The sequence below is a fragment of the Parasteatoda tepidariorum genome, chromosome 1 (genome assembly GCF_043381705.1).
Source record: "Parasteatoda tepidariorum isolate YZ-2023 chromosome 1, CAS_Ptep_4.0, whole genome shotgun sequence".
NCBI lineage: Eukaryota > Metazoa > Arthropoda > Arachnida > Araneae > Theridiidae > Parasteatoda > Parasteatoda tepidariorum.
In genome coordinates this window covers 59,354,116-59,364,627 of record NC_092204.1, presented here as the reverse complement: position 1 = coordinate 59,364,627, position 10,512 = coordinate 59,354,116, and the positions used below count along the sequence as shown (strand labels likewise).

General features: G+C 26.6%; 1 protein-coding gene across 1 annotated transcript in view; it reads left to right on the top strand.

Moving 5' to 3' along the window:
• Window positions 1-2,086: 2,086 nt before the first annotated feature.
• LOC107454174 (complexin) overlaps window positions 2,087-10,512 on the top strand; it is a 311,862-nt gene continuing 303,436 nt past the window's right edge. Inside the window, exon 1 of the mRNA XM_016071265.4 lies at window positions 2,087-2,367. The gene's annotated coding sequence lies outside the window, so the exon portion shown is untranslated. The remainder of the gene's footprint in view (window positions 2,368-10,512) is intronic.

Here is a 10,512-nt window from a genome sequence, read left to right as displayed (position 1 = left end):
CTGTGAATCTAAATGTGAACTCGAATTTTTAAGATACATTTATTTATCGATCAACGAATTTTTTTCCTATTAAGTCAAGAACGCATTCAAGCATACGTATTGCACAATCAATACCCATTTCAACACACTGTTTAGTATCTGAGATTTTTTATATTTGATTTTGGCTATGGTTAGAGTGCTGATTTCAAATGTGCAAACATCCTTTGTCTATCAGCCTTACTTTCAGCAATTTAGAATTGCAGAAAATGCAAATTTCATAGCTTTGCAAAATATGCTCATAGAATTATTAAACGAATTTTGGCCATATTTGGTATGCTGATTTCAAACACTTAATTCATTGTAAATGTCTGTAAAAATATTAATGTTTAAGGCCGTTTTTCTTTTAAATTCTAACTTTATGATTTTAGCTTCGCTACTGAATTTGCCCCAAAATCTGATGTATTTAAAAAAGTTACAACGATTCATTAAAAAGAGAATTTACTGAGAAAAATTGTTGTTTTGTAATTTGAAATTAAACGTAAAAACATTAGGGTTCCCAGCATAAAACTTGTGTATATAGTAAAGCTGATAGAAGAAAAATGTGTACATTTACGCAGTTATCAATTTAGATAAATCAGTTAAGATAATCAGACAATTCAGATAGATCAGAAAATTTAGATAGATCAGCTTATATCTATCAGACAATTTAGATAGATCTGTTAAAGCTTTCTATTCATCAAATCGCGTTGGACAGAGTAATAATTTTATGTCCATTTTATAGTTATTATAGACGTTCGAAATCCAATTGTTTTTAAATTAAATTATGAAACTAAGGAAGTAAAAATGTAAATAGTGACAAGATGAGGAGTTATTTCAATGTCATAAGAAGACGCTTCATAGATTTAAGACAGAGGACATAATATCTTATTGCTTTTTTAATATTTTTTCTATAAGATTTAGCATAACTAGAATAATAATTGCTTTCTGGAAACGAAAATTCTAACATTCAAAACATTTCAGTTAGGTTAAAAATATTCACATGCAATGAAAATTTTGATTTTTAACTCTTAAAAATAACTAAATAAGTAAAAAAGGAAATTATTTAAAAATATAAATAAATCAGTCAATTTAGTCTTTTTAGAAGTGATTTTGTTTAAATAGAAGTTAAATTTAAAATTTTTGTTTAAAAAATCACTTTAATTGCATTTATACTCTTGCTTTATTATGAAATATAATTTTAATGAATTTACAATTTATTAATGCATTGTCAACTTATAAAAATTGTTACAGACTGAAACTTAAAAAATGATATAGTTTAAAATATTGGAAAATTTCTAATAAGTTCTCGGAATTGACTTTAGAAAAATTAAACCATGATAAAAAAAATCCTTAATTCTGTACAAGATACTTTTTCTTTAAATCTTGTTGGTACGACTTAATATTTAAATGCTGTTTCAACAATCACTAATATTTTTATAAAAAAAGCGAAAAAATCTAATATGATCTAATATCTAAACTAAATTTAATTTAATATGAACATATATGATCTTTATTTTTATTAGTTATGTTAAAACATTGTTAAAACTTTACTATTGTCAAAGTAATTTCCAATAGTTAAGGATAAAATTAATAAAACGAAAACTAACATTAAGATTTTTAATTGTTTGATATGGAATTGAGTTGCCGGATTAATTTTTATCCCATCATATTTAAATTTAATAGTTTCAGGAGAAAAAAAAACCTTTCTAGTTTTTATTAAAAAATAAATGTTGAAGACAAACAAAATGTATATTTTTTATAAGCAAATCTAATTTGTTTTAAATCAGAAACAGAATCGATGTAACCTTCGAAAAATAAATTTTTATTTCACTTTATAAATCCACTCATTCAAAACAGTTCTCGATATTCTTTTTGTTCCAAATTATCGGTTTTTCCCTCAACGTTGTTCTTTTAAGTCCTTTGCCCTTTTTCCTAATTTCGCTTCTCAGCAATTCCCTTTCAACGATCCCTACCTACAACTCGGCTTTCCCGCTACACGTGATATTTATTGAACTTCTAAACTCCTCTGACTGCCGATAGATGGCAGGGTTTAATCCAAAACATTGCTGTGTCGGGGTAGATGTCGGAGGTAAAAATCGATGCTCGATTCTCTGAGTCAAGCCAATGTACTGGTAGGGCGACGGTTATAAACGGTTAACTACAACTGCCGGTTCCTCCTCCCCCCATAACGACAAAAACTTACGAAAAAGTGAGCGATCGCAAACAACCGCCTACACATCTTTAACTCTCCACGTTGCTTATTTGAATCAAACACACAAAAAGCAGCATTCTCCTAGAATCGTGAAAATTCCAACTTAAAGGGCCGTCCACTTATTTCCAAAAAAAAAGGTAAGCACACAAAAAATCGACTTTTTCTGTAGTTTAGTGTAAATGTAGAATAGTTACTCTTTTATAATTGCTCTTGATCTTCCGAAATGATCAGTTATATATCACGATGCCCTGGCTAAAGATGAGGATGCGATGACATTATTAAGACGTTGAAGAGGAGGATCACGGTCTTGACCTAAGAAAACAAAAATTATAATGGGATTGGGGTGATAATATCTTTGTTAACTGGTGGTGGGTTTGTTCACAACTGACATGCTTTACTTAGTCATTGGGCGTTTTGGGGGAAGAGGAAGAGTTGGCGCAATGCCTTGTGGGAATAATACTAACAGCTGATGCTGTCGGAATGATTTGTAGCGGTCTGTTTGAAGTTTGGGTGACAAAAGCAAATAAAGGTATTGCGACAGTTTTGTTAGTTTCCCTCCAATTTCTCATAGATAAAATTGTGGAGTTTAAATAACATATAACAAATTTACTTAAATATTAATTACCTACTCATAGTCGCGTGATTTTGAAACTACAGAATGGTCGAGGATCAAGTTTTAAAGTAAAATGCTACCTGATCTCAATTAAAGTCAAAAACATAAATATGATATAAATATTAACATCAAGGATTAGCATGAAATCCGACTATCTAAAACCAGTGCTTATTTATTTTTTGAAACTCAATTTAACATAGAAATTTTTACTATTCCCTTAATTATTATGTAGCAATTTATATCGATGCATTAAGCAATCTCTTTATTTCTCTAATGAGTAACTTTTAGATCTTGTTGATCTACTTTTGCAAATATAGTAAGTTGACATAAATAAAATGAGAGAATTCATTGGTTTTGAACAATAAGAGCTTTTGGCTTAAAATATAAAAAAAAAAATCGGTTGAAAAGTAAGTTTAAAAGTTACAAAATTATGTATAGTTCAAATAAAAATTAGATTTGATAAATAAATATTTTTCTAAGTTGTTACATACTTGGTGAAATTATGGAGAATATTAAGTATAAGAGAGTGGCGTTGTAATAATATAGGAAGTTTGAAAAAAAATCATTAAAAAAAAGAATTTGTTGATTTCAAAAGTTAAAAGTTATTGGTTTAAAGCATTTAAATATATTTCTTTAAAGTTGATGTAAAGGTTATATAAATAGTTTAACATTAAGTCAATATCAGATTTAAGATAATTTTAAAGAAAATCATTATTTTCGGAAGGATTTAAAGGAAACATTATCTTAATCTTTCAATAATTGAAATAAGCTTTTAAATTTTGGATGGTTTCAACAATTCGTTGAATTATTTTATCATTTTATACACTTTCGATCTTTTTTAAACTTTCTACTTTAAAATAACAGTAATTTGATTAGTTATTGAAGTTGCAATGTTTAATAGGTATAAGTTAAAATTGTAAAATTACTGAAACAAGCATACTTAGTTTGTCAATTATAACATATCTCGAAATCATATTATCAACGAATATTTTATTTCTATTTTTCAGTTTACTCTACATTAAAGAAATTTAATTCCAAAATAACTTTTTCAGAGTTATATTATAAAATTTGATTTTTTTTATGTAATTAGATAGCAATTATCAAAAAATTAAATAAAAATACTATTGCCATATTTCACAGCATCACACAATTCCAAAACTTATTTTGAAATCGCACAATTCCAAGCAGTTTTTTTCTGAGGAAATAATGATTGACAAAATAGTTATTCAACAAACTAAAACAATCAATTAATTTTTTGTATATTTTCAATAGACAAAGGGGCTTTACCCTCTGTTTTCTCCTTATATCAAACACCATAATTGCTCCGAAATAATCATAGTTTCTCCATAAAATATTGAAAATTTTCCTTGAGGACAAACAAATGTTTGTTAATTTAATATAGTTATTAAGCAAAAAATAAAATATATCATTCTGTAGAAATTTTTTTAAAATCTTTTAATACTTTTAATTACAACTCTAATTTAATGTAGATCTTATTTCATACAAGTCTGAATCCAATTATAAAGACAAGTATTAAGACAAACTTATCTTCCAGAGAGTTGCCAAAACGTGAAAACCTCCTGTATTTTTCTAACGGAAACATGATTCTAACCATTGATTTAACTACCTCTGAGGATAGTTTTTGTCAGCAGAGTAGTTTTATATGAATTAAATGTTACCTTTTATAGTAGCACAAATTCTTTTTGCAATAAAAAAACAGTTACATAATTGAATGGAAATATTTGCTATTCTCACAAATGATGTACTTAATCTTGGCAAAAAAATGTGGGCTTAATCTTGGAAGAAAAATAACTTGTTTTAATATATAAATTGCGCATCTTTTAAAAGAAGAGAAAAAAAAGCAACCCGTCTTTGTAAGTTCATAAGCGAAGACCTTTTAGAAGGTCAAACAGCAATTCTGTGTTTGAAAATTCTCTGGACTGCACGGCTCTTGTGGTATTTTTTTAAAACTATAATTATATTTGTTTATAATTCTCGAAATAACTACCGATTGTTAAGGGCTTTTATTCCATCCCATTTTTGATAAATTTTTCTGCCTGCAGTTATACTCTCACGCTTCCAAGTTTTACAGCTTTTTACTGCGAAACAAAATCAGAGAGTAACGCAAAGTTGATCATTCGAAACAACGGAGGCTCTTATGAATTTTTAACATAGAGAAAATTTAAATTGCTTAGATTGTAACAACTTCATGGATTTTAAGTGGTTTAAAGATGATTATAGAATTACTATAAAATATAAACAATAAAAAGTTCTCTATAAGCAATGTAATATACTAGATAATTATGACTCTTAAATATATTAGTAAAATTTCTAAACATTCTAATTCATAAATATGGTTTAACATTCTAAGAGTCGTGTTCCTGATTAAAATTAAACCAAAATCATGTTAAATGTATATTTTTGCACCTAATTGACCAGAAAATTGCTTTTTGTTTATCCCATTTGATGTGCAGTGACAATTTTAAATATTAAAAAAAAAAACTATGTCACATTATATTTGTGCAAAATCACAAAAGTATTTCACTTATTACAATTTTCTTAACGAAAGGAGAGCTGTAGTAAAAATAAGGCTCATGAAAATACGATTTATATGGATAGTTCTACTTATTGAATATATAGAGGTTAAGGTAAATGGAGTAAAATGGACTAAGGTAAACGAAATATTAATTCAGGTTTAATGCTAATCGGTGGAGAAAGTTTGTAAGGTAACCGTCTAGTCACATATGCAATATTTTATGTAAAATAATTAAAAAATTTAACTATAAAGGATTTCAAAGACACCTTTACACACCTAAAAAAATTTAATTGAAGATTCTTTGTATAAACAAAAACATTGCTTTAGGGAAAAAAGGTCACTTTAAATGGCGTAATTATAATAAAATTAGAGATTCATGCTCTGGCAAAGAGTTTTTCGACATGCAGTGATTATTAAATTGTTTCACATGTGCTAAATTTGAAATGCATGACTTTAAAATGTGCTATCTTTATCGATATCAATGATCTCAAAACTACAGTAAGAGACATATTACTAGTAAGAGACATAGTTCAAAATCTGACAAATATCTGTTAGAAACTGCATTGTTGCATTCGCTAACGTGGGGTTTTATATATCAATGTTTTTTACTTTTGCCAACATGCATTATTGTAAATGTTGCATACAAGCTTTTTACATCTCTACCATTACTGAAAACTAAATGCTGACTTATGCTAATATAAAGAAGAGATTTTGATATTGATTAAAATTTTTTATTCAACTCAGTAAATGCTAATTGTCAGCATTTGCAGATGTGTGCGAGAAATAATCATAATTAAGAAAATTTCGTTTTTAACACTTATTTGGGATGTTCGTTGATTGTCCATATTTACCTGTTTCAATAGAAAGTGAAACAAAACGTAATGACGAAATTTGATGATATAAATGAGAAATAACGATATTAAAGAAATTTTATTTTTTACCACCCGTAACTCTTAGTGCTTGTCAATATCTACAATTGAACATATAAGTAGGATACTAGACGAATGAACTGATTCAACATTAGCTCTCAGAGCCTGATGAATGTCAATATTTATTTATGGGAGTAAGACTTAATGACATTAAAAAAAGCATTATTTTCTTATCATTCAATGTAAGTGCTTGCTGAATATCAATTTTTGCCAACGTGAGTACGCAATGAAAGAGACAGAAAGGGAGGGAGGGAGAGGGAGTAAGAGAGAGAGAGTGTCTGAGAGGGGGGTGCTTTATTAGTACATTTAGGCTAAAAGTACTAATATAACATGTCGCCTAAGTGAATGCTTAATGTGAAAATTTCTTGATGTAAAAGTGAAATCAGGCTAATTTAATTCTCATGATTCAATGTTAGTGTATGTTGAATATCGACATTTATCAATGTAAGGGAAAAAAGAAAACAAATGATTAAATTTTCCATATCAGTGCATGTTGAATGTCGAGATTTCCCAGTGTACGTAAGAAATTATGATATTTAGCACACGTGTAGGACATTCATTGGACCTCCAATTTTGGCTTTTCACAGAAACATATCTACAAACTAATTCAGTATCCATCTATATAAGGTGTAACGCATGATTATTTTCACAACCAAGAAATCTGCTTTTCCTTGTTAGGACTTCCACTGCAAGGAAACACACTTTACACACTTATTAGTGGTTTCAGCTTAGTTAAAAATGCTTAATCACCAGAGTTGCGTTGAATTTTTAAGTTTCTATACTATTGCAAGCAAAGCATGAATGTTACTAATTGTATAAAACTAGGGGATTGGGTTCCTTGATAGCATTACTTACTAACATGCGCGATTGTTACAATTTTATTTCTTAATAATAAACATATTGCTATTGCTGAATTAAAAAAAATCAATTAAAATTTAAAAAAAAAATGTTTTATTGCATTCACATAAATTTGATTTTACAGATTTAGGTCATGATATTATTGGGATGAAATTTATTTCTAATGATTGTGCTTGGTTACCATTGTAACTTAATAGGAAAATTCGTTTTTTTAAAATCCTATTTAATTTTTGTTTACAAGAACTAGTTAAATATTTTTCATCAATGAAATAATATGGTAGTATAGCGAAAAGTTAATTCCACACCACGTTTAATAGCTGCAAAAACGTTATTATACAGTAACTAGATTTAGATATATATTTAAAATTGTCTATCATAAAATATTTCGCACTTAGTTAATATCATAGGATTGCTTAACAATAAAGAAAAACCAAATTTAATTTCAAGTATTTATGGTATATGAATTAAAATTACAAGTGTAATATTTAGAAATTATGATAAATAAACATACAGCTATTACTGTTAAATTTAGAATAAAGAAATATTTTACTGGTAAACAATATCTCAATAACTATTTTAGAGTTTTATACTGATAACAATCAAACAAATCTGAATATTCACTTGGGAAAACTGAATCATGCCTAGTAATTTTCTGGTCAATATAAATGCACAGATATCATTAGAAAACCATTCATTCTTCATTATATTGAAATATATGATCATTAAATATAGAATGTGCATCAGCACATGAATATTTCGGGGAGTTACCTCTATTTAAGTGTTTCATTGTAGAAAATGGACTTTATTTGTTCTAGTTTGCTATGATTATAGAAATACTTTTTATATTAGCTGCATAATATTTTAAAAATTAACGTTTCGTATCGTAAATTTGTTTTCAAATCATGTTTTTTTCCGGTTCGCTATATGCAATTTAGCTTAATAAATTTTGGTTAAAAACAGAACAGAAGCGTATTGACATAATGAAAGCTGATATTAAAGCAGGAAGTTCTAAAATTTTAATTCATCCCATATGGATTTATTATGAAATATGACATGTTAACTCAAATTTCAATTTATTTAAATGATCAAGATGCGTTATTCTGTTGAAATGTCATAATTATTCATGATATATTTAATAATATTTGCTATTGATTCTTTTAGTTTAAACACTTAACTCAATCTATAAAATTTTTGAAGAAAATTGTTATAGTAGTTCATTACGCAAAAGCGTAGTTCATAAAGTCTGCAGCTATGTTTTGTGAAAAGTTCTTTTTATGTATTTCCAAAAAAAATAATTTTTTTAAAAATATTTTTTAGAAAAGATGCATAAAAACTTTCTACAAATAAACTTTCTTTGAACACAGATTAGGTATTTATTGAACTTAAAAGGTGTTTTCAATTTTTATGACAAGTTATTTTTTATTACAAATATAAGACAAAATGCGTAAACATTATCATAAAATAAAATATAAACTAACTCGAAAATAAATGTATCTTATTTTGCTGCAATCAGTACTTTTCAATACTTTTTGTGAAAAGGCAAATTGATAGCTTAAAACTTAATCATTATAAGAAAACAGTTAGAAAATGCGAATCTTTAGAGAATTAAACAATAATCAGCTTATTTTGAGGATATTCTAATTAAATAATTAAAAATAATGTAATTAAAAAGGGCCACTTCGACAAAATAAAGAAATATTTAAATAACTGTATATAGAGATAGAATAATTTCTTATAAAAATTGCTAAATTACTTAAATATTATAATTTTTTTGAAATAAAATATATGTATAATTTACTTTCTGAAAGAAATATACTGTAGGTCAAAAAATGAATAAAATATTTTGGGTTTTCTTTTTCATAAAATGTGTCAAAAATATGTTGGAATAATGCATGATCATAGATATTGTTTTCATATTTTCGAGAAGTTTTTGTATTGTACAGTCAAAACCTTTGTTATAAATTTAGATTAAAATTTTAATACTTTTTAGGTATAATAAAAATAAGCACTAAACTTTTTTGGAGTGCATGTTCACTCTTGAAATAATTATTTGGTTATACGGTAAATTTTTACTTAGATTACTTTCGCATTTTCATAGAAATTAAACTTAAGAAATGATTGAAATTAAGTAATGTTTAGATTTAGTTTTGTGTTCCAAAATTGTAAAAAATTGTAACATAAAAGCTGTTATGGTGTCGTACATTGATTTAACAATATAACGATGTAGGAGCTTTTGTAGTGTTTAAGCAATAGTAAATATTTATTATACGATACTCAAGTTATGGATTGAGAGGAGAATGAGAAGGTCTTGAAAAACTAGAATATTTAAATACAGTGTGTTGTACATTTGAATAAATAACGATTGAAATTTAAATGTTGTACAAAATACTTTTGAAGGTTATTAAGTTGGCTGCTAGAAGTGACTAGTTGAATGGAAAAGTTTGGTATAAAATACATATTAAATTTTCTTCAATGTGGGAGAAAAAAAACCTGAAGTTGAATATTTTGTCCGTGCATTAATTTTAACATTTGTGTTCCTCTTGATACACGAGAAAGGATCTAGAACCAAGGATTAAAACACACAATAAATACTTTAGTAATATTATTTTTGGAATTCAATTTTTATGAACTTTTATTAAGTAAACCATTTAAAAAATTCGTGTATAATCTACCTTGCAAAAATACTCTATAGAGATTAGAAACTTTATCTATTGAATTACAGTTTCTGAATTTTTTTTATATGAAATTGTAATTGAGTTACGAATTTATATGAAAAAGTGATGTGAAAAAAACTATTCAATATCTATTTGCTTACATCTATAATAAATGTTGGTTGAATCAATAATTCAAAACCGTTTTTTATTACTAAATAATAGCACTTGGAGAAAAAAATTAAATAAAAAATAATATCGTTCTGAGTTTTAATCTTCACTACTCGAACGCTTTACTAACAGAGACTAAAAAACAAATAAATTAATTCACTTTTCTATTTCCTTCTTTTTTAAACACAGTTGCCTATACAGAAACTCAAATTTAGTAAAAAAATCTTAATCCAGTTTTAAGAATTTATTATCTTATTGATTATTAAAATTTCAACAATCCCTTCCCAGAAAGATTTTAAAATGCCATATACTTTTAAATATTATTTTTTGCTCGTTTTTTTTAAATTTGTTTTAGATAGACGCTTCGAATGCTACTTTGTATTTACTATTAAACTACAATTGATCATTTTGTGGTCCTGTTAGGAAACTTATTTCAACTAAAATTCCGTAATTATGCATTTATTTGAGAGGTAACGAAGGCTAAAGAAAATAGTAATTAATGTATATATATATATATCTACCTC